At 42.2% G+C, this 23,535-nt stretch overlaps 1 protein-coding gene across 4 annotated transcripts in view; it reads left to right on the forward strand.

Moving 5' to 3' along the window:
• The first annotated feature begins 4,525 nt into the window (after nucleotides 1–4,525).
• The window catches only part of GRAP2 (GRB2 related adaptor protein 2), a 72,568-nt gene continuing 53,558 nt past the window's right edge, over nucleotides 4,526–23,535 (forward strand). For 2 of the 4 annotated variants that reach the window (XM_023221937.2, XM_023221933.2), the window contains exon 1: nucleotides 4,538–4,771. The gene's annotated coding sequence lies outside the window, so the exon portion shown is untranslated. Of the gene's footprint in view, nucleotides 4,772–23,535 lie in introns of all 4 variants that reach the window. The other 2 variants (XM_023221936.2, XM_023221940.2) reach the window with 2 other exon arrangements.

Here is a 23,535-nt window from a genome sequence, read left to right on the forward strand (position 1 = left end):
AGTCAGCATATAGAAGGTGATTGAAGAGGCAAATGGGAAGTAGGAGACAGGGTAAGATTAAAGACTGAAGTCCCAGTAAACAGTGGGGGAGTTGGTTAGGCTTGGCAAAAGTGTCAAGTGTTACCAACTTAGTGGAATTAACCCTGTTCAAGTGACATTATGTAAGGGGTCCTTATCTGCTTTCCTCCATTTGGGGGCACAATTTAGTTGCAATACTATAACATCCACTAAAGACAAATATTGCTCTAAGGTAGCTTGGTTGGTTTTTTCCTTTAAATTTTTTGAACTTGGGGTTCTACAAAAGTGAACACAGTTTGCTTCACCTGGCTTCCAGGACACCATTTCTCCTCTCCTTGTCTCATCCCTTCTCAATTCTATGACCTCTCAATTTGAAGGAGCCCATTCTCTAACCTCTTGTCTTCTCTATCTATATTTACTCCACAGGTAGTGTTATCCAGTTGCAAAGCGGTAAATACTCTTCGATTCTGACAACTCTCAAGGTTTTTTCTTCAGCCTCTCCTGACCTCCAAACTCATGTATCTAACTACCTTGACCTCTGCACTGGAATGTCCCATGGGCATCTCAGTTCAGTAAGTCCAAAACCAAACTCCTGGTCTTGCTTTCCAAACCTGCTCTCCCACGGTCTCTCCTGTCAGTAAATGACACATCCTTGCTTCCAGGGTCTCAGGCCATGAACCTGCGAGTCACCTTAACTCCTCTCTTTGTCTCTCACAGCTCTCATGATATCCATGAGCTTACCTTTGAAATACAAGGTGGCTACCCAGTCTAGATAATAAATGATTTATTGATGCTACATTCTAATACAAGATACAATAATGTTATCTGTTTCTAGACTTTACAATCACCCTGTACATTCAAAATCCAACCACTTCCCACCACTTACATCATCCTGTTCTAAGCCACAACCATCTCTGGTCTCTGATCTGGGCTATGACAGTAGCCTCCTTTTTTTTTTTTTTTTCAGACAGAATTTTGCTCTTGTTGCCCAGGCTGGAGTGCAGTGGCGTGATCTCCACTCACCGCAACCCCCGCCTCCTGGGTTCAAGCGATTCTCCTGCCTCAGCTTCCCGAGTAGCTGGGATTACAGGCATGTGCCACCATGCCCGGCTAGTTTTGTATTTTTAGTAGAGACGGGGATTCTCCATGTTGGTCAGGATGGTCTCAAACTCCTGACCTCAAGTAATCCGCCTGCTTTGGCCTTCCAAAGTGCTGGGATTACAGGCATGAGCCACCACACCTGGCCAACAATAGCCTCCCGACTGGTCTCTCTTCTGTTCTGTCTCCCTTGCAATCTAATTTCAACACGACAGCCAAAGCCACCCTTTTAAAACTTAAAACCCAAGTCAAATCATATTACTCCCCAGTTCAGAATCTTCCATTGGCTTCCATCTCACTCAGAGTAAAATCCAAAGGCCTTGCCATGGCCAGCAAGGCCCTACATGTTCTGTTGTCTCTCTGATCCCCATCCCAACTCCTCTCCATCTCACTCACTATGTTAAACATGCCTCCACCTGAAGTCTTTGCACCTGCTAGTCCCTATACCTGCAAAAGCTATTTCCCTAGATATCCATCCGGGAAGTACTGGCTTCTTCACTTGGTTCTGGACTTTGCTCAGATGTCCTTTGATTTCCCAACATAAAATCACAACCCCTGTCTCAGCCACACTCCCTGCGGCTCTTGCGTCATTTTATTTTTCTCCCTAACAGTGTGACCATCTGATGTACTTGCTGTTTCTCCCTTTACCAGAATGTAAGATCCAGGAGGGCAGAGATTATATTTTGTTCACTGGTACTTTTCCAGAACCTAGAAGAGGCCTAACACAGAATAGGTGTTCAAACTTTCTTTATTGAATGAATGAAAAGAGAATGTCTGAATTCACACTATTGAATAAGAAGTACACATTTTATCATAAAGTTAAGTTAAGCATAATTATGGACAAGAAGTTCAGATATTGGCCAGGCACAGTGGCTCACACCTATAATCCCAACACTTTGGGAGGCCAAGGCAGGTGGATCACTTGAGGTCAGGAGTTCGAGACCAGCCTGACCAACATGGTGAAATCTCAGCTGTACAGATCAGCTGGGTGTGGTGGCGGGTGCTTGCAATTCCACCTACTTGGGAGGCTGAGGCAGGAGAATCGTTTGGACTCAGGAAGTGGAGGTTGCAGTGAGCCGAGATCACACCACTGCATTCTAGTGTGGGTGACTGAATGAGACTCCGTCTCCAAAACACAAAACAAAACAAAAAAGCAAAAAACAACAACAAAAAAACCCCAGAAGTTCAGATATAGACAAATGATCCCTCAAAAGGAATTGATTTAAAAAAAAAAATTAAAGTATGGTTTGAAAAAGAAACTTCTCCACTGTGGCTAAGTCCAGATTTCACATGTTGCAGTATCCTCCTCATCTTGCTGCTGTTTTTCTGAGTATATCATGATAGTGAGTACTGAAATGCTGGCATTCTCATATTAGGGTCTTTATCGTTAGGATCTGCCTTTGCTCTCGTTCAGTTAAAGAGCGATTATGAAATAAGCCACTCAAGTGGCCTTGCTTCTCTCCCACTATGCGCTACATAACATGTCTGTCAATCAGTACTTACTACCAAAATAACTTGCCTTTGAGATTTTTCTGTTCTGCAATCTGTCCCATGATTGTAAGGGGAAAGATTATATTCTGCTCCCTGGGGAGTAGTGCCCGGTGCGAAATTAGCTTCGTCATTAGGGTACAAGCTGAAAACACCATGATACTTTCCGTGAAATACCATTCAGCGTTTTCCCTTCGCTCCCACTCCCCAACCATAGAATTTTAGGGACTCCTTTAACCATTTCAAAAGCATTGACTTGGAAGCTATCGAAGAATAAGGACTGTAGCTAGAGGATTTCAGCATTTAAAAACTTGGCACTAGAGCTCTTCAATGTAATGATCCAAGAAGGTCCTTAGGAGGCTGAAGAATTCTGAGGCCAAGGTTGAGATGTTATTATTTTTAAAGTAGCAAGATGTTGTTATTTTTAAAATTTTATCTTTATAATGTGGAAATAGCAGAAATCCTTTTCAGATATAACCAGGATTTAAGAAAATTTGACAAACTTGCATTAAGAAGAAGAAAGCCTGTTATTAAAGAGTTACACGGCTGGGTGCGGTGGCTCACGCCTGTAATCCCAGCACTTTGGGAGGTCGAGGCAGGTGAATCATCTGAGGTCACGAGTTCAAGACCAGCCTGGCTGACATGGTGAAACCCTGTCTCTACTAAAAATAATTAGCCAGGCATGGTGGCAGGTACCTGTAATGCCAGCTACTCGGGTGGCTGAGGCAGGAGAATCACTTGTACCCGGGAGGCAGAGGTTGCCGTGAGCCAAGATCGTGCCATTGCACTCCAGCCTGGGCACAAAGAGTGAAACTCCATCTCAAAAAAAAAAAAGGAGTTATGGGCAGAAAATTACCTCCTTTAACTCATTCGACAAATGTTTACTGAGCATTTTCTATCACCATGACACTCTGCTGATTCTTCTTTTCTATTTCAATAAAAATGTTGAGCAATTATAACCAAGGAAAAGGTTTTAAGAAAGTAAATTTTAAGCAAGGTTGAGATATAAAGAAGTCAAGAGATGGAAAAGGATGCCATTTCACGTTGCAGAAAAAGTTTAAATTTTAGAACCCCAAACTGAGTCTCTCCTTGACACTCCCCTCTTGGTATTCCAGGGATTAATGCTAGGAACATCCCAGTGAGCCAACATTTACCTCCTCGTCTTGGATCCAGTTCCCAAACTCTGAATGGCACCACTTAGCAAGTAGCAATGTCTCTAATTTTCTGTAAAAGATGCAACGTTGGCAATCCATTTTCTAGCAAGAGCAAAGAGAAAGGAAGAGGCCTTCACAAGTTGCATTTGATATAGGGGGAAGGGTGAGTGGTACATTTAAAGGTAAGAACTAAGGAAGTTGAAGGTAACAAAATGCAAGGTCAATGGAAAGTCTTGAATCCCAGAAAGCCTTCAATCCAAGAATCAACACAAATTGAAGTCCCAGAAATTGAAGGAACTGGTTCCAACTCATGCTGGACTGTGGCAAACCTGGGGTGAGAACTCATCCCAGCTCAGAATGTTTCTTCTTTTTTTGTCAAGAGTGATATTACAGACTGAGTGCATGAACAAAGCATCTTCCCTGGGATTTTAACATTGTGAGTGATCAAGGGTGCTCTTAAATAAGTTCCCCCAAGAAGCCCTAATGTTCCTCGGGGTGCATGACTGTACTAACAGAATGAGAGTTTCCCTTAAGATCAACTTGCTGATGGACCATATCTAGGACTAGACATTTTCTTATGTGAACATAAGTGTTCAGTGGGGATATTGTTAAAACTGAAACCTAGCATAAAGAAGCAAAAGTATTTCAGTGAACCTACTGCATTTTAGTTCAACTCTGGCAGCAAGAAAACAAAACCACATAATCTAAGGCTCACGCCCAACTCTCTGAAGCCCCGTATGTGCTAGTTCCTGTGTGGTTTGCCTACAGGCTGCAGGGCTGACTAGGGTTAGTTTGGAGGAGGGAGTAAGAGGTGGGGAGGAGGAGGCACAGTTAATGGATCTGTAAACTTGCACCCTCTTTCAGAGTGGTACATGGAAGACAGCACAAAGTGGATCCGTACTCTGAAATGCAGTAATTCTGATGCTTGAATTCGTCTTCCTTCTTGCCAGAAAGGATTCTAATAACTCAGCATCAAAGCCAAGACATAAATTCAACCACTTCTCTTCCAAAAGGTATGTCATTATATAATATCTGTACATATATTTTGTATGAGTTAATTAAAATGAATCTCATTAGTTCTCTAAATACTGCTTTTAAGTCCCATCAGCTAATATCTCTAAACCTTTTGCCGTGACAATGTTTGTGGTGATGGGATTTGACTTCTATCAAGTGAACTGGGAGAACACTTGTTCCTTACCCAGTCCATAACACAAAAATCTCCACAAACTGGCTTCAGAAGCATCGCGGGGAAAGATTTTCGACCTTGGGATCACAGAAGTAAAATTCCACTTCACCATGGTCAGGATTTAATCCAAATTGGAAGGGATTGGAGGGGGTGGTAGAGGGCTGAGCAGTAATGAATGAACACCAGCACTCTGAGATCAGGATTTCTCTCTTTGCTTGAATTTCTAGTTCTGTTCGCATTTTTGTTACCTGTACAAAGAACACCAGTTTTCATTCCTTTACCAAAAGAAGACTTTATGTTGAAGTGTATTTTGGAAGGGTATTGTCTCTCTTTGTACTAGCCGTTAGGCTCCATCCCTGTGACTGCCTCTGGTTTAGGCATCCAGTCTGAAGATAGCTGCTTTGTGTTCTTTGTCCCAACTCTTCCTGAACATGCGGATTGAACATACCAACCAAAGGTTTCACTAATTTAAAATGTATCGTATTGCCCTGACAGGTATACTGTCAAAAAAAAATTACCGTATTTACCTACCTGGAATTAGGCCTTCTTAATAAGGTATATGCAACATAATTTGCACACTATTGAACATACACATCCCTAGATAAACTAGGAGAGGGAAATATTTTAGACCTAAACATCCAATGGGAAAAATTTCGCGTGCTCTCGTTACGTTATCCGAGGATGGGAAACTTCAGGTCGAAGAATCTTTTGTTCTATGCAGCAACGTTTGTCATTAACGGTTTAGTTCTTTAGTGGGTCCTTTTTGTTTCTTATTTTTGGTTTCAGAAAGAGCATTTAGCAGAAGTTACTCTCCTTTAACAATCCAGTATTGTATATAAAACTTTATAAAATAATTTTATAGTGATCCTCTTTACAAAACCGTCTGCTATTAAATAAGGAACACTGTGTAAATAGAGGACCACCTAAGTATATTTAATTTTCAAATTTGAAAAATATCTGACTCATACCCTTTTTTGTTTTTTTTGTAAAGGAGAGGTGGCCCTATATTATTGAATAAAACTGCTTTTGTAGATTGAACTTGGAGTGTCTCCCATGTGGTAAACTGAAATCTTATTCTCCCCAAATTGTAATAGTTTTTATCTTTTTTAAAAATGACTTTACTGAAGCAGAGGAGAAAGAGATGATCAATCTATTCAATATGAAGAAATATTTCTGTTGCTAATACAATATCCTTTTGAATATCTCTGACGTCTTAGGCCTGGTGAAAATCCCTTTCAATTGTTCTGTCTGCCTTGTAGGAATATTGTAAGAATAAATGAGTTAACATAGATATGAAGTGCCTTAGGAAAAAGGCACTATAAAAATGCAAGACAATGTCATCATTAGTTATTTCTTTGACTCTTGATCATTTTCTTCCAATTTCTTATACAAAATGTCTCTCACTTATTTCCTGAAGCCATCTCTTTTAGAACTATTGCTTTCTAGAAGAGCTGAAAATGATCCTAGTTCCAACATATTTATTGATTCCCAGATAATAACACCCACTGGTGTTGATGACTGACAGGGTTCATGCCTAAACTTGAGTAGAACTTGCCCTTTTTTCCTGGATCAAGAAAAGTCTGCAGTTGTTCGAAAACGTGTCAGTAAGTGTGATTCCATCAGGATTTCTTAAATAAGTAACAGTTGCTGCTGGATAATCCTGGGGGCAGATTATTCATTTTTGTGCCCCTATAAAACAAACTCAAAGCTTGTTCAAGAATCTTTATAAGTTGTTTGAATCAAACAATAGGGTCAATAGGTCCCCATTTTGTCCTTTTGAGGTATTTGCCCAGCGTACCTTGGTCTGTAAAGAAGTAGCACAGCCTTGGCTGGGCGCGGTGGCTCATGCTTATAATCCTAGCACTTTGGGAGGCCGAGGTGGGGCGGATCTCCAAAAATAAATAATAATAATGATAATAACACAGTCTCATGAGCCTTTTTTTTTTTTTTTTTTTTTTGAGACAGGGTCTCACTCTGTCACTCAGCCTGGAGTGCAGTGGTGCAATCACAGCTCACTGCAGACTCAACTACCCTGGGCTTAGTGATCCTCCCACCTCAGCCTCTCGAGTAGCTGGAACTACAGGTGCATACCACCACACCTGGCTAATATTGTATTTTTAGTAGAGACAGAGTTTTGCCATGTTGTGCCGGCTGGTCTTGAACTCCTGAACTCAAGCGATTCGCTTGCCGCAGCCTCCCAAACTGTTGGGATCACAGGTGTGAACCACCGCACCTGGCCTGCCCTTTCTTTTCCATTTAAAAATTCTTAAGAAAAGCATGGCCCTGTTTAACAGATAAGCATTTTACAAACATTTATCAATCAATTACTATATGCCAGGCCTGGCGCTAGGCACCAAGTCCTCTTCAACAGTGTTAATGTTAAGTTTCAATAAACTTGAGTCAGTAGGAATTCAGTAAATAATTTTTAAAGATTGTTTTCTTTTTAAATATGCATTTATAAACAAAAATTTTGGAGAATTAAACTATCACAAAGTACATGATGATAAAAGTCTTACATGCTCTCCAAAGAAAATGTTAAGACGTTCCTTAAGAAGACAGTGAAGAACGGCTGGGCACAGTGGCTCACACCTGTAATCCCAGCACTTGGGAGGCCAAGGCAGGCAGATCATCTGATGTCAGGAGTTGGAGACAAGCCTGGCCAATACGCTGAAACCCTGTCTACCAAAATACAAAAATTAGCCGGGCATGATGGCAGGTGCCTGTAATCCCAGCTACTTGAGAGACTGAGGGACGAAAATTGCTTGCACCTGGGAGGCAGACGTTTCAGTGAACTGAGATCGTGCCACTGCACTCCAGCCTGGTCAACAAAGTAAGACCCTGTCTCAAAAAATAAAAAGAAAAAAGAAAAGATAGTGAGAAAATAACTGAACATAAAACGTAAAGTTGAAATATTAGTACTCACTATCTACGTTCAACAATTGCTAACTTTTTGCCGTATTTGCTCCATCTATACCTATTTCTCTCTGAATTACTTGTAAGTTGCAGATAAGATAATACTTCACTCCAAAATAATTCAGTACACATCTAAGAATAAAGGCATTCCTCTATCTAACCACAATACCATCATTAGGCCTAAGAGGATAAACAGTAAGTCCTTAATATCACCTGATAGCTAGTGCAGATTTAACTTTCCCCATTTGTCCCCCCCAAATGTCTTCTATACCATTTTTTTAAAAAAAGAATCTAATTTTTAAAAATAAGAACATATTTTACAGTTGGGTCTCATACTTCTTTCTTCAACATTGGATGTTTTTAAAGATTAAGCCAGTTCTCTTGTACCAGGTCCCACTTTCTGAATTTGTTGTTGCCTCATGGTTAATTTGTTCCTCTACCCACTTTATTTCCTGTAAGCTCCAAGTTAGGACTAAAAGCATGATTTGATTTTGATTGAACATTTTTTGCAAGGTGCCACTGGGTGCTCCATATTGCATCTTATCAGGAGGTACAGAATGCCAGGTTGTTCCACTGTGTGTGATGCCAAGTTTGATCAGGGCTTGAGGTTGTGATCTTGCTCAGGGGATCTCTTGTTGTAAAGGCACTTTTTCACCCTTTGCAATTAGCAAGTAGTCTCAGGGGGTATGTCAAAGTGTATCTCATAAACACTTTGGCACTGTGGCAATATCCTATTTCTCGACAAACTGTCACCCAGTGACTTTAGGTAATAATCTGCCTCAATTGATTATTTCACTGGAGTTCATATATATTTTTAATACACTTTGAAGATGAAATTGACATGCGAATTCTTCATTATCAGCAGCAATAGCAACTGGAAATATTTATTGAGTGCATAAGTTCAGGTAATAATAATAATAGTAGGTAACGTTTATTGAGTGCTTGCTGTGGAGCCAAGACAGCCTCGGTGTGAGCCCAGTCTTTCACTTAGTAAGCGAGTGAACTGGGACAAGTTATTCTTTTTGTGCTTCAGTTTCTTAAGCTATAGAATGAGATTATTAATGGTGCCTATCTTGTGGGATTGTCCTGAAGAGTAAACGATTTATACATGTCAAGTTCCTAAAACAGTGCCTGTTATTACTGTTATTTGCCAAGCATTGTTCTACTACTTTGTAGGTACTAACTCATCTACTTCTCCTAATGGTGCAGTGAAGAAAGTGCTAATATTACCCTTTCTTCACAATGAGGAAACTGAGATACAGAGAGATCTAGTACGTTGCACAAGGTCACTTAACTAGTACCTGGTGGAGCCGGGATTTGAACCCAAGCTGTCTGGTTCCTGAGCACTCTCTCTGATGACGGGCACATGCAGTGAGGAGTGGTACAAGTGGAGCTGAGTGGAAGTAGCCCTCACACACACCCAGACTTGAAGTTATTGAAAATCCAGGAGGTTGCCACCCAAACACATTTAAGGTTTCATTCATCTGAGTAAGAACAGCATTCCACTAAACACAGATAAGTGCTCTTATTACATTTACATAGCTTAAGGCTCTGTACAAGAAACCTTCAACATAAAATACTTGGAACTGCAAACAGTAGGCGAACGATGAAGTAATAGGGGGGAAAAACCCTGAAAGGAGCAATACAAGCGGGGAGTTATGAGACCTGGGACCTCAGAGCCTCGGGGTGGAAGATGATATTTTGATATAATTAGGAGGGAAAAAATTCCCCTCATTTTTCACATTCCTGTACTGTATAAGATTTTACCATGAAAACACAAGAGTATAAGCCATTGTCAGATTTATAAAAGGCCACAGTGGATTTCCTTAGGAGACGATGGATGACTCTTGTTAGTAGGTAACTTGCCTGGTTGGTTATCTCATACACTCAGATATTCCATAAGTCAGCCTGTGGCTTCTGAAACTGTATTGAGAAAAAGCTGTATAAACGAGGTATTGGTCCATGCTCCTAAATTAGCATTACAAAAGGGTTCCACCGCGGGGGGGGTAGAATCTTATCCACTCCTTCAGTGGCCATTACGGAAAGCCCTCCAGTGTACTTTCCTAAAGAGAACTAAAAATAAATACGAAAAAAAAATCCAGCATTAATAATGGTTCTTTTTTTGCATTTCTAACACAGTCATTGCCAAATTGGTTCTGCCTTTTTATGTTTTTTAATGAAAAACAGCCTAATTGATCAATTGGTCGTGAATAATACTTTTCCGTTTGTTTTTCTCCACACCCCCCAGCCTTCTAGAACCACGGGCTTAATGTGTCGGCCTACAAATGGTTCATGATTTGTGTCTTTTTCTAGTGCTTTATGGGAAAATATTAGAAACAAACTGCTGGCAACTCAGTAGGAGCTCAGTAAATAATAAGTAGATAGTTCTCTTGTTAAATATGATTTTAAAGAAACTCTTTCTAAATAACTAGGAAATACTACAAGGGAGGTACAAAGTGGGGTGGAAAGCCTGGCTGACTTGTAATTTGAAATTTCTGTTCATCGTTTTATAAGTCACAGAGTTTAACCCTTTATAAAACAAAATGTAAAGTCTGATAGCTGAAAAGGCTCTCCTCCCCTAAACAGATTTGTTTGAAAATATAGATCATTAAATCGGTAAGACTAGCAGGAGAATCTCAGTCATACATTGAGACAACTAAGAAAATTGTCTAAATCTAATACCTTATGTCAGTACTTTAAATTGACCATAAATACGCTGATATCCATAGCACATACGTTCTTACTGGCAGTGGTGGGGTGGCTGGGGGAAGGGGAGTGTCACAGACACGTTCAAGATGTTGATGAAAGCTATGAAAACTCTCCCCAATGGGGAAAAAACCCAACGATGCCTAGCACTTATCCTCACACAACTTTGCACAGAATTTCCGTGGGAAATTCTGGTGTCCATTCATCATAAATCACCTGGTGTCCATCCATATATCCTCAACAGGAAAATTTTCTTTCTCTAGAGTTATTGTACACTGATCCTGATGGAGCTTTAAAAAGAGTTGCCGTGCAGGCTCAGTGACTTTGGGAGGACAAGGTGGGAGGATTGCTTGAGCCCAGGAGATTGAGACCAGCCTGGGCAACATGGTGAGGCCCCCATCTCTACAAGATACTCTTTTAAAAAATAGCCAGGGGGCCGGGCACGGTGGCTCAAGCCTGTAATCCCAGCACTTTGGGAGGCCGAGACGGGCAGATCACGAGGTCAGGAGATCAAGACCATCCTGGCTAACACAGTGAAACCCCATCTCTACTAAAAAAAAATACAAAAAACTAGCCGGGCGAGGTGGTGGGCACCTGTAGTCTCAGCTACTGGGGAGGCTAAGGCGGGAGAATGGCGTAAACCTGGGAGGCAGAGCTTGCAGTGAGCCGAGATTGCGCCACTGTACTCCAGCCTGGGCGACAGAGCGAGACGCCGTCTCAAAAAGAAAAAAAAAAATAGCCAGGCCCAGTGGCCCGGACCTGTAGTCCAAGCTACTCCAGAGGCTGAGGTAAGAGTATCCCTTGAGCCCAAGACGTCAAGGCTGCAGTAAGCCATGTTCACACCACTACACTCCAGCCTGGGCAACAGAGCGAGATCCTGTCTCAAAAGATAAATAAGTAAATAAAAAGAGTTGTCATTATCTTGTTTGATCTGGCTGTGATCTTTGAGGTAGACAGACCACAGATTTTACCTCTGATTCTGCAGAGTGGGAAAGGCAAGGCTTGGAGAGTTTCCGGGACTTGCTCAAGGTAATTTGCTAATGTCTGCGGGGACTTAGCACCAAGCCTGTCACACTGTAGCCTGGGCCCCTTCCACAACACTGGTCCAAACACAGGATTCTGGAGATGCAGGAGCCCTTGCTGGGCTTCTGGAAAGCTGAATTCTGGCTCTGCCAGAGGCTACCCACGTGATCTTAAGTCACCTAACTTCCCTGAGCTTCAGTTTCTCCCTCAGTCAAGTGAGAGGTTAGACTGTGTGTTCTCTGAAGCCCTTTGATTTTCTGCGGAAAACTGCCTAATCCCACTGGGTCTGAGAACAGAGGGAAATGATCTTTTCTGCCATAGATGGCAAGACCCTTCACCCTTCCCTGTAGGGCATAAGAGCTGGCATCTAATTCTTAACAGATTCCCTTGCAATGTCCAAGTCCCATTAGAAACTACAAACATCTCAATAGTACCTCTGTGGGCTGCTTGGGTGTCATGCTGCTGGGTGCCTCACTTGCTGCAGGGCTGACTGTCTGCAGCAATTATACTCTAACCCTGTGCTCTGCATCGGGCAGACATCCCATGAGATTTTATTATCCCTCTTGGGTAGTTCAGGGAGTCATATGGAAGTAAATAATGCTGATGGGCTTATTTTGGGCCGATAGACCCTTATCCTCCTAAAGAGGTTATACCTTTCAAAAGGCACAAAACCTTCTCCTTGATTTTTTATTATGAACAGTTATGTCCTTTAATGTCCCAGAATTGTTCTTGGAAGTTGGAGACTCACAAGAGGGCCTGCAGCTGTGAGTGCAGAAGTCCTGAGACTAGGGGAGGACATCACCACTCTCCCTTGGCCTTTGGAGTCATCCAAGCTAAGTGCTAATATTTGTGATTAGCAGGTGTTGATAGGAAGTTGGGGTCCTGTGTCTCAGTCTTTTTGTGCTTCAAATTTTCTAAATGTACTTCAGGCTGGCAAGTGGAGTTAGATCAACTTCTTACGGAGAGTATCATCTGCTCCGTACCGTGTCAGGTCATTGGACTGTGGGAGGTTATACTGACTGGTGATGCAAGTGACAGAGCATGAGCTTGGCTCCTGTATTCTGTGTTCTCTGCTCAACCTCACAGATGACTCACTTGCCTCACCGACTCCTCTGTCCTCGAGTGAAATTATGCCGTTTTTAACCCACTGTACAAGAGACTTTCGAAGATTCATGGGTTGCTACCCCCAACAATATCTCCTGTGTACAACGCAGAACATGATGCTTTCTTATGTCAACAAACTCATTTTGTGGAATTTTTATTTTCTAGATCAATATATATATATTTTTATATATCAATATATATATATATTTATTTTCTAGATCAATATATATATATATTTTGAGACAGAGTCTCGCTATGTGTCCCAGGCTGGAGTGCAGTGGCCGGATCTCAGCTCACTGCAAGCTCCGCCTCCCGGGTTTACGCCATTCTCCTGCCTCAGCCTCCCGAGTAGCTGGGACTACAGGCGCCCGCCACCTCGCCCGGCTAGTTTTTTGTATTTTTTAGTAGAGACGGGGTTTCACTGTGTTAGCCAGGATGGTCTCGATCTCCTGACCTCGTGATCCCCCCGTCTCAGCCTCCCAAAGTGCTGGGATTACAGGCTTGAGCCACCGCGCCCAGCCAGATCAATATTTTTAAATAAAAGACTACTAATTCATTTTATAAACCAGGTACTGTAAGATGTTATGAATTGACACTTGGTACCCTGTAAGTATCCAAATAATCAAAGAAGAAGAAAGTGTGAAGTCAAGGCATCCCCCAGCTGAAAAGAAATTCCCAATACCTGGAACAAAAAAGATGGAGCTTTTAGAGAGCAGACTTTGTTTTTCGCCAGCTTAGTTCCACAACTTCCATTTTTAAATGTAAGATGTAAGGGAGATTTACAATACAGCCTACTTTGTCAGCTCATATTATTTCATAAAGTGAAGGGTCAATTAGGTATTATTATCATCAAGAGAGCATGCGGTAATGCTCCGTCTTGTAGATGCTGTAACAATTACCTGTCTGATTACTTTAATTTATCTTTTGGCTACCGTCTGTAGAAATTCCCTCAGTCCCTACCTAGCTCACAGGTATACAGATGTATTGAGAACATTTAGGGAAATAAAAGCAAAAAAATATATAATTGGGTCCTTTCCCCTAAGGAATGAACAGTGTATTTGGGAAACTAGGACAAACAAACAAAAAAATGCTACCACAATGCAAAACTCCTGATGAGGAGATTAAAAAATGGCTCAAGATGGAGATTTTTAGAAAGGACTTCTTGAAGGAGGTGCATCTGTAGGCTGAGAGAGATGGTTTAGCAAGCAGGCATCAATGCATCCACAAAACTTTATATATACTTCAAGGAAATCATAAGGGAAACAGGGTCTTCTTTGCTGAAGATCTGTTTATTTTGCAAACAACAAAGAGTTAGAAGGGCCTTGTGAAGTTTCTGTGGGGAATCCAGAAACTAAACTTCTGCCACTGGCAACTACCTCAAGATCTTTTCCCAGATAGCCTGCTCTTCTCCTGCTTCCAATCATGTCCCTCAAAGTCTTCTTTTTCAAGCATAAATATTCTTAGTTCTTGTAACCACTCCTCCTATGAGGCAGTTTTGCATGCTGGCATTATTTTAAGCACTCGCCTCTGATTGGACTCTACTGTAGGGCCTCTCCTAAGTCAGGAGGCTCAGAATGGAGCTATGCTCTCCAGGAGTGATCTGAGGATGCAGAACACCATGGGGTAGTTGCCTCCCTTGATCTGTAGCCTATACTTCTATTAATATGGCCCATCATTGCATGAGCCCTTTTGGCATCCATGTCACACTGCTGACTCATACTGAAATTCTGGTCAACTAAAACCTATGAGTTCCCGTGCACTACTACTAAGCCAGATCTTTTTTTCTTTCTTTTCTTTCCTTTCCTTTTCTTTTCTTTTCTTTCTTTCTTTCTTTTTTTTTTTTGAGATGGAGTCTCGCTCTGTCACCCAAGCTGGAGTGCAGTGGCATGATCTCAGCTCACTGCAACCTCCGCCTCCTGGGTTCAAGTGATTCTCCTGCCTCAGCCTCCTGAGTAGCTGGGACTACAGGTGAGCACCACCAGGCCCAACTAATTTTTGTATTTTTAGTAGAGACGGGGTTTCACCATGTTGGTCAGGCTGGTCTCAAACTCCTGAACTTGTGATCCGCCTGCCTGGGCCTCCCAAAGTGCTGGGATTACAGGCATGAACCACCGTGCCCAGCCAGATCTTTCTTATTCTGTACTTACACTGTTGATTTAAAAAAAAAAAAATCCCTAGGACAGAGTATGAGAAGTCATTTATTTCTATTCCACTTGATCATTTTGATAACAACTTCTCCAAATCTTTCAGAGCTAGACTATTAGCTTCCCCTCCCTGCAGGTGAGTACTTACCTGCTGGTGCAGCTAATCTCATGATGGATCTCTGGCCTCTAAAGGGCCAGAACTTCATTGTCTCCTTCCTATCCATAAATTCTCTGCAAACCTGGATGAATCTGCATCCTTAGACGAACTAGTGGACCTCAGTCTTCCTAAGTAAGATAGGAATAAGTGTGAATGACCATTTCCTCCCTGCAGTGAGGATATGCAACAATGAGTTCGATGTCTGCAAAACCCTAAGGAAATGTCACTCAAAGGCAGCATTAGACGAGGGGAGAAAAAGTTTATTTTAGGCTCTCAGCAGCTTTCGGAAGACTCGATTATCCTAATCACTACACATGAAAGTCAATGACCTCATTTTTGCAGACGTTTTAAAAATATGCTGGATTATCTGATTTTTGATTGTAGTAACATCATGTGATGGTCGGTATCATTTTACACCTTATTTGTAATGTGAGCAAGTGCCATAAAGTGTATCTGCAAGACTCGTTTACGATGGCTCTCTTCCCTCCATCCGCTCCCCCAGCCCCATCCTCAACCCTACCCTCTTTCATTTGTAATACGGGACTACAAAGATCTTGAGTTTAGGTTTCCGTCAGACTTTTGGAAACCTCTAAAAGACTTACCAAGCTAGCTTAGAAGTTCGTAGGCTTTCATCCCTGGCCAGCGCAGAGAGCTCACAAGTAACTTGTATAATATTTATAATTTCAAGCTAATAGAAATGTCGTATTTCAAAACACATCCCTGAGAGCAGTTTTTTTGTTCCTTATAGAAATGTGCTGGGAACATCCAAATTTTTCTAGCCTGCCGTTCTAATAAGTATTGTGATGTTGCTCTTGTGACCCTATAATTATTAATTTTCCAATAGCCCCTCCCCGACCTTTCATGTGATTTTTAATCCAGGGCCTGGGCACTTGTAGCAGAGTGTGATCCTAGGACCAGCAGCAGCCGGCATTGCCAGGGAGGCTGTTAGAAGTGAGGATCTCAGGCCCTGCCTCAAACCTATTGAATCAGAACCTTAACTATGAAAAAATTCCCCTGGTGATTCTTATGCACAATAAAATCTGAGAAGAATAGACCTAGAGTGAAGGGATTTTCACCCCCATTTTACCCACTGTAGACCTTGTGTTGTGATACAAACCTTACAAACTTACATTTGGTGTTTATTAAAAGGTTAGAGTCCTTAGTTAAAATGTTACCAGATTCAAATGTTCTGTTTATACATTCAGCTATTTAACTGGCTTTAAAGTACTCTTGTCGACCAGGCATGGTGGCTCACACCTATAATCCCAACACTTTGGGAGGCCACAGTGGGAGGATTGCTTGAGCTCAAGAGTTTGAGGCCAGCCTGGGCAACATAGCAAGATCCCATCTCTACAAAAAATTAAAAATTAGCCAGGTATGGTTATGCATGCCTGGAGTCCTAGGTACAGGAGGCTGAGGCAGGAGGATCACTTGAGCCCAGGAGTTTGAAGTTGTGATGAGATATAACTGAGATACTGTACTCCATCCAGCCTGGGTGACAGAGTGAGACCTGGTCTCCAAAAAAAAAAAGTACTCTTGCCTTTCTGGGTTCTTGTGGAGCAGGGGTTCTCCCCCACCCCCATCAGGGACATTTGGTAATGCCAGGAAACATTTTTTGTCACAATTTGCGGGGAGAGGACCTACTGGTGGGTAGAAGCCAGTGATGCTGTTCAGAATCCTACAATGCACAGGATGGCCCCCACAACAAGGACTTAACGGGCCCCAAATGTCAATAGTGACAAGGTTGGAAAACACCAGTGTATGATTTATAAAGACTCAGATGTGCGACCATAAACCATAGAACACTATAGGAAAATAGAGTCATGTGCATGTCACCATATGACCAGGCAAAGAACAAATAGACCGGCAGTGGCCGGAGTGACGGTGGTGGGGTTACGAGGGGCAGGGAATAGAAAATCCAGCCACAGACGAAAGGAGACATCTAGGACCAATGCTAAGTGGTACTCCGTGCACAAAGGCAGTCAGCTTTAGAGGACAGGGCTAAAAGGCTGGGCACGGTGGCTCACACCTGTAATCCCAGCACTTTGGGAGTCCAAGGCAGGTGGATCATCTGAAGTCAGGAGTTTGAAATCAGCCTGGCCAATGTGGTGAAACCCCGTCTCTACTAAAAATACAAAAATTAGCTAGGCATGGTGGCAGGCGCCTGCAATCCCAGCTACTCAGGTGACTGAGGTGGGAGAATCGCTTATAGCTGGGAACTGGAGGTTGCAGTGAGCAGAGATTGCACCACTGCACTCCAACCTGGGCGACAGAGTGAGACTCCATCTCAAAAAAAAAAAAAAGAGGACAGGGCTAATGTTCAGGGACTGAACACCAGGTATGAGCTCCAGGAGGGGTGGGAGGAGGTGTGGGAGAAATAGAGAGAGAGAGAGAGAGAGAGAGAGAAGGCTTCAGTTCTAGAGTGGATACCAGGTATGATCTCAAAATCATGTTAGGCATGGAAAACAAGAAAGAATTTCAATTATTAGCATAGGAGTACACAGGCAGATTTCAGGTAAATCCAGTAAGATGAAGACTCAGGAACAAGGCAGAATCCTGCTTGCTAGAACTGGGATGCCTCAGAGCCAGGCCAGCAGCAAGCATGACCCCATGCCGAGTCAGCCAAGTGCTCAGCTAGAGTGGGCTTCTTAAATCCCTCCCAACTGAGAAGAGGCTTAGTGCTGAGTGTACAGCACGGTTGATTTGCAGGAAAGGGTCAAGGGCTCCCAGCTATGGGGAAAGGTAGATCAGAAGTAAGCCAGGTCCTGACAGTGGCCACTGAAAAATCACGGGATAAGAAATGGAATAGAACTTTAGAGGTCCTCTGGGGTCATTCCCCTACTGCAGGGTGCACCTAAATCATTTCGGAAAGATTATCTACTCTTCCACTTTAACATTTTCAGGGGAAGATTTCTTAAGGACTGGTGGATGCCTTATATTCCATCGAAGTCAAAACTTCTCCCCCATTTCTAACCCTAAACACCTCTTCCTGGGATGTAAAGTGAGTGTCTTTCATCCCACGCTGCACACAATGTGATTTCTAACATTAGGTAATGATAAACTACCCTCTGCAACTGCCAAGCACAGCCACCCCTTTTCCAGGCTAAAGCATCTCAATTCCATTAGCGTGTTGCCCTGAGAGTCTTTCCCCGACCTTTCAATCCCCTCATTATCCTCTGGACCTGCTCCAAGCCTTGCCTGCTTGAGATAGTTACCACTAAGTATGTATTTGTTAAATGGAAGCTGTGTGCAGACTGCCCTTTTGCCATGGAACACAAAGAAGTAGGAATATAAAAGAATATACACAGTTTTGTTGGTTTTTCTTAGTCTCTCTCCTCTCTCTCCAAGGAGTTGTCAATCTTTTCTGCACTTATAGTCTAGTTGGAGCACTAGTCCTCAGGCTAAATTCCACCGAAATATTTTGGTTGTTCAGCAAACGCTTTCACTGTGACCCTCACCTAAGGACAATAGAGTACACCATCAAATGGGATAGCTATAATGTGAATTTAGCTCCAAATAAAACTAGGATAAATGCATTTGTTCAGTTCCAAAGAAGGCTTCATACTGTCCTGTGGATTTCATTTCAAATGAGCTGCAAAACAAAGTTCTTTTCCATGGAAGGGATTTACTCAACTGAATTCACTCACTTTGCTGTAACTGGATTAATCTCATTTCACATCGTGTCTCTAAGTAGAAAAGTAAACTGATTGACAGCAGGCTAAGTGGATATGTTTATGCATCCAACATCAGTGAGATTTATTCCAAGTAGATTGCAACCAGAAAATGGTGTCCCGGTTGTTTTTGCTTCTATAAAGCAGTCGCAAAAGTGCACCACTTTCGTACTTGATCTGAAAAACAGTTTATCAAAGTTACAATAGATGAGGTGTTGTGGGATGTGACAGAACGTACGTACATCAAATGAAATGAGCATTTCTACCTTCCCAGATCTTGAAACGGTGTTTTGCCTCCCCAACCTTACAAAAAGAATCATTTTAGGCCAGGCACAGTGGCTCACACCTGTAATCCCAGCACTCTGGGAGGCCGAGACAGGTGGGTCACTTGAAGTCTGGAGTTCAAGACCAGCCTGGCCAACATGGTGAAACCCCATCTCTATTAAAAATGCAAAAATTAGCTGGGTGTGGTGGTGGGTGCCTGTAATCCCAGCTACTCAGGAGGCCGAGGCAGGAGAATTGCTTGAACCCGGGAAGTGAAGGCTGCAGTGAGCCGAGATCATGCCACTACACTCCAGCCTGGGCGACAAAGTGAGACTCCATCTCAAAAGAAAAAAAAAATCATTTTATTCTATCTGCATGTTCTGAAAGCCACCATTTTGTATTTTTGAGTTGAGTTTCACAGGGCATTGCTCAAGGTAAACACCTAGTCCCACTTGTGGTTGAGCAGGCATTGACCCCAGACTGGCTCCCTGCCAGCACACCGCCCTGGAGCGAACCACCACCCTGTACCTTGCTCCACCTTCTGCTTTCTGCAGCACACTCTTTTTCTCTTCTGCATCACTCTGCATTTCCAAAGCCACAATCGTGTCATCCTCTCAGGACTCTCAATCTCTGTCTATGCTGATACCCTCTCCTTTGTCTCTCCCAAATTGCTGACTTTATTCCAGCTTCTACTTCTAACGCAATAAGACTGCTATTGGAAATTTTTTTTCTGATTCTATAGCTGGCAGTTTCTATAAGCAGAAGTTACTCTGAAAGGAAAGAACTTGTGGAGATGAGCCTGGGGTGTCACAGGGCTGTTACATGGATCAAATGTAATAATATGTATCAAAAAGCAATTTGTAAACTGTAACATGCTCTCCAAAAGTAAATTATTACTGTATTATATGACCTTAGGGTTTAAAAAGCAGCTGGATGATATGTAAAAGTTCAAGGCTCAGTAGCATCATTGGAAAAGAAAATTAGAAGATGGGGAGGGGCGTGGACGCTTCCATCGGTAAGCTAGGGGCCTCTCCACATTTTTTCCAGCCAAAGCACACCCATTTAGCTGAGAGCATACACTCTGGTCTGAGGACTGCCTGCTCACCATTCTGGACCTAAGTCCTTCCCTCTTGCTTAAGCTCCCCCATCCCTCTCATCACCACCTTCCCAAATCCTAGCCGACCCCAAGGGCTAACCCCCAACCCACCCTCCCTTCCCAGCTCTGCCCCAGATGAAGTGAATCTCTTTCTCTCCAGCACTCAGTCTTATGTTAGAATTATTTATGTGGGCATTGATCTTCCTGGATTGACTGACCTGCTGAAGGCAGCGGTGGTCCTGGCATCTGCCGCAGCCCCCTCCCCCAACAGCTCTTCATCACCTCCGTGAATGGAAGTGAATGGAAGGAACAGCTCAATTAGGATGGCAGAGGATCAAGGAGAGAATTCCATGGACCCAAAACATCCTGCAGAAAGGCTGTGTCCCCAGAGGTTGGCCTCCAATTTGGAGAAATTCCTGCCTGAGCAACTATAGGATCCCTCTGAAATGATACAGGGTCTGTTAAACAGACTGGTTAAAAACCCTCAGTGATGAGCTGGTTATTATTATTCTCTGTACTTTTCCGTACATTTAAAATGTTTTCTGTTTTTTTTTTTTGAGAGAGTCTCACTCTGTCACCCAGGCTGGAGTGCAGTGGCACAATCTCAGTTCACTGCAAGCTCCGCCTCCTGGGTTCACGCCATTCTCCGCCTCAGCCTCCTGAGTAGCTGGGACTACAAGCACCCACCACCTCGCCTGCTAATTTTTTGTATTTTTAGTAGAGACGGGGTTTCACCGTGTTAGCCAGGATGGTCTTCATCTCCTGACCTGGTGATCTGCCCGCCTCGACCTCCCAAAGTGCTGGGATTACAGGTGTGAGCCACCGTGCCCGGCCTAAAATGTTTTCTATTTTAAATTGAATGTAAGAAGATACCATCCTATTTAAAAGTTAGTGAGTTTAATAAGTTTCGTTATAACTTGATTTTTCTCCCTAAAGGTTTTCCTATAGTTCAAAGTATAAAAGTCATTCTTAGATTCCCAGCTTAGTTGGTCCCCCATGAAATCACGAATTCTCAGACTGTGTTTCGCACAATGCCAGGGTACATTGCACCCTTACTGAAAGGAACTTCTTGTGCAGAGTGTGGGGCTCTTGGAGAACGAAAAGTACCACTTTTTAGCACATTAAAAAAAATCCTTGAGCTGTTTTATTATTTTAATACTTTACCTTTGGTGGAGCAGAAATGATTTATTTGATGGTTTTGGCAGATTATTTTTTTTTAGGAATCATCTTTAACACTATTAGCCATGTAACTGTTGCCAAGTACATAATAGGTACTCAGTTGCTTTTTTTTTTTTAATTAAAATGTGATGCACTTCTAAACTAAAGTTAACTTCAGTCATGTAGAATAGCAAGCAATGGGTGGAGTTTCCAGTTGCTTCTCTTTGGTATTCGTTATAAATCATTTTTAAAACTGAGAAGTTGGGGAAAAGATCAGACATTTTTATGGAAACTGCATTGATGACAGCAGAGTGGAATTTTGTTGATAGTGATTTGATACACAATTATTTGAGGGATTTACTGTGCTCGTGGATTAGCGCTGTGTTGTTACTGTAACAGAGGATTGGCCCAGAGCCCTGGCCGAGTGCAAAGCTCTCTAGCATCGTTTCTTTTCCTTCATCAGAAGCTCAAAGCCCCCGTCTCTACAACTCCATGCAGCGCAGTCCTGGCACAGACCCCTAACCTGAAACTCCAGCCAATTTCTCTAACAACACGCCTCTCCCCTTCACCTGCCAGATGCTTCTCGTTCTCAGACACTGCACCCTGAAATTGGGAGCTTTCACTGAGTTAAAAAGGCAAATATAGAATTACCTAGCTCTATCAGTATTTTAAGTGCACTTGCAAACTTAAATGAGAGCTCTTGCACAAAACCACTTGAACTCTTTCTTAAGATATGCTAATTTTTTTTCTGTCTTTGATTGAACTGTTGACCTTCTGGATATACGACTAGTTATTACTTCAAGTATGTTTGGAACTATTCTTGCCCTAACCATTCTAAAATGTAATTAGCATTGAGACATTATTGTAGAAGCACAGCACCTGGGGCTGGGATCTCATTAGAGGGCAAAAATTGAGCAGGATTGTGCATGCTTCATGCTCAAAATATCTCTAAGAAAAATTCATGGCATTGGGGGAAAGTTAAAATGGGTAATTTCGTAGGCCCTTTCTTGCTCACATATTTGATTTGTATAAGGATCCAAGCAGAGAGGAGATGGTGGTTCTTCTGTTTAAAAAATGAAAGCAACTCTATTTTCTTAGAACTCTTCTTATGTAATGTGGCTGCTGTCACATCTCTGGGTCAACCAAAACGAAAATAATACATTTTCTGGCTCTAGCTTTTTCCCCCCTCAAGAAATGCATAGCATTTTTAGGCATTATCTGATTTATCCTTGCAACAACAGATGTTACAGAGAATGAATATTCTCTAGGAGGTAGTTAACAAAATATGGAAAAACTGAGGCCCAAAGATGTACTATAACTCATGGGTTATTCACACTCCTCCCTGAACATTCCCCCATCTCTTCTACTGGGGAGGAAGCTCTTTATTTTCTGAATTGAAAACCATTTCATGCCTCCTGCTCAGTTATTTCAGTACTGGCTCCTAAGCTTGGCACCAATCCCAACTGTTATGAAATCGCATACGAATAATAATGTTCTTCATTCCTGGGATCACAAAAGGTTATCATTTCAAGTTCATTTCAGGGCACTTTAGATGTCCATATTGGGCCCTAAATGATTGGAACCATTGGGAGAGGGCTTGCCTGACTCTGCCATTCACCTCATTTGTAAGTCTCTACCATGTTTGGACACTGAGTTGTGTCTTGTTGTTTAAAAAATAACTTCTCATTATAATAACATTTTCCCTTAATTGCAAAAATATTTCTGGCCTGAATTTATTCTTGTCATAGCTGTGTGAACAAGCAGAGTCTTGTTTGCCTCTACAATATATTAATAATGTATTAATTAGCTTCCCAGTGCTGCCCAAACAAGAAACAAAAAGGATTTATCTAAATCATGAAAACTGAAGTGAAGCGAACACTTTGGTAATTATATTTTAAGGGCAGTCTCAGCATTAGGTAGTGTGGCAAATTTTTGTCCTGACTTTTGAAAGAAGATAACCAAAAACACCACTCAATTAACAAAACATTTGTTTAGTACGTACTATGCACAAAGTCTGAGAGGTAAAGGAGGCTAAGACACATAAAACTGGCCAATTTATTTTTATAGTTAAAAGGCAATAAAGGCAAGACACTATAAGTATTTTGATTTAGCTACAATTAGCTGAAATATACTAGATCAAATCATATGAAATTAACAGTATCTGGGCACTGGCTGTCGTGACTCATGCCTGTAATCCCAGCACTTTGGGTGGCCAGGATAATCACTTGAGGCCAGGAGTTTGAGACTACAGTGAGCCAGGGTTGCACCACTGCACTCCAGCCTGGGCAACAGAGTGTGATCCTGTCTCTAAAAATAAAAAATAAAAATAAATAGAAGATACTGACAATATCTGAC

This window comes from Piliocolobus tephrosceles, chromosome 19 (genome assembly GCF_002776525.5).
Source record: "Piliocolobus tephrosceles isolate RC106 chromosome 19, ASM277652v3, whole genome shotgun sequence".
NCBI lineage: Eukaryota > Metazoa > Chordata > Mammalia > Primates > Cercopithecidae > Piliocolobus > Piliocolobus tephrosceles.